The sequence below is a fragment of the Suncus etruscus genome, chromosome 17 (assembly GCF_024139225.1).
Source record: "Suncus etruscus isolate mSunEtr1 chromosome 17, mSunEtr1.pri.cur, whole genome shotgun sequence".
In the NCBI taxonomy this organism is placed as follows: domain Eukaryota; kingdom Metazoa; phylum Chordata; class Mammalia; order Eulipotyphla; family Soricidae; genus Suncus; species Suncus etruscus.
In genome coordinates, this window is record NC_064864.1 from 40,596,409 (window position 1) to 40,598,107 (window position 1,699).

Genomic DNA, 1,699 nt, shown 5'->3' on the forward strand with positions numbered 1-1,699 from the left:
GGCCTCCTAATTCTTACCACAAGCTGGGTTCTTTACACTGACTATATAGAAAGAGGAGGTACAGTAAATACACCCCATATACATCTCAACACAGGCCCTTTGCCTGTTCTGTATTGTGAATTGGGGGACAAAATAATAAAAATAAAAACAGGAAGGTGTTGGGGCCAAAGAGATAGAATGGAGGTAAGGAGTTTGCCTTTCATGCAGAAGGTCATTGGTCCGAATCCTGGCATCCCATTTGGTCCCCTGATCCTGCCAGGAGCAATTTCTGAGTATAGAGCCAGGAGTAACCCCTGAGCTGCCATGTGTAACTCAAAAATAAAAAAAAACAAAAACAAAAACAAAAAAACAGAAAGGTGAATTTTATTTACCTATTTTGTTTCTGTTTGGGGGCCACACCAGACTATGCTCAGGGGTTACTTCTGGTTCTGTGGCCAACATTCTTCTAACATCTTATTGACAGCTAGTTAGGTCCAATGGCTCTAAAGGCATAGTCTTAGTTCAGAGAGCTCTTGGACTCAGAGGAGAGACAAGGAGTGTCTCTTCATCAGAGTGGTGAAGACTGAGCAGCTCTGGAAGAACTGTGCAGGGGCATAGAGGTGTGAGAGGAAACAGCAAATTCCTGTGGGATTATAATTGTCTTGAGCAGAAAGTGGTTATTGGGGACAGGAGAAATAAAAAAAGCTATTTCTTCTTTTTCTTCTTCTTTCCCTGACTCCTCCTTTTCCGCATCCTCTTTTTTTTTTTTTTTTTTTTTTTTTTGGTTTTCGGGTCACACCCGGCAGTGCTCAGGGGTTCCTCCTGGCTCTACGCTCAGAAATTGCTCCTGGCAGGCTTGGGGGACCATATGGAATGCCGGGATTTGAACCACCGACCTTCTGCATGAAAGGCAAATGCCTTACCTCCATGCTATCTTTCCAGCCCCTCACATCCTCTTTCTTCTTCCTCTTCTTCCTCCCCCTCTTCCTTCTTTTCTTCTTCTTCCCTCTCCTCCTTCTTCTCCACTTCCTCCTCCTTCTCCTTCTTTTTCACCTCCAGTAATGCTGAGGGGTAATCCTAGATATGCACTTAGGTATCACTTCTGGCAGTGCTCAGGGAACATATGGAATATTAGGGATCAAACCCAAGTCAGTCACATGCAAGGGAAGAGCTATTTATGATAAGATAAATTATAGATCTAGAGTAGTTGGTCCTCAATTTCTCAACTGGATACAATATAGTTCCTTGTGCAGCACTCTCAGGATATTCTTAGGAGGTCACAAGTTAAAATTGAGTAAATGGGGGTGGATTACAGCATGACATTAGGAGGCAAAACAGTAGGATAAGTTTGGTTCACAGCAAGAAAACAAGGTCAAAAGAAGGTCCCAGTTGGAAAAAGGTTGAGAAACGCTGTTCTAGAGATTGAGCGTAGCTCAGGGGAAAAACATATCCTTCATACATGAGACCTGAGCTGATGGCATTTCAAGAAAAATAATCTAAATAGTAGATGGTTAATGTTCTCTGTCATGGATAAAAAGACTTGGTAATATACATTTTTATTTCTGGACAAGTCATTCCTGGCAGTGCATAGAGGCTATTTCAGAGTAAGGGATTCAGCTTAGCATGTCATGAAAAGGGGATCTAACTGGGACTGCAAAACACCCCTTCCATTTCATTGTACCATCTCGCTGTCCAAAAAAATACATATTATTAATATGTC

The 1,699-nt window shown here is 42.1% G+C and overlaps 1 non-coding gene across 1 annotated transcript; it reads left to right on the forward strand.

The window, feature by feature from the left end:
* Positions 1-133, forward strand: LOC125995589 (small nucleolar RNA SNORA51). Its single transcript, XR_007491086.1, has one exon. It is a non-coding gene; the product is annotated as a small nucleolar RNA SNORA51 (small nucleolar RNA).
* Positions 134-1,699: the final 1,566 nt, after the last annotated feature.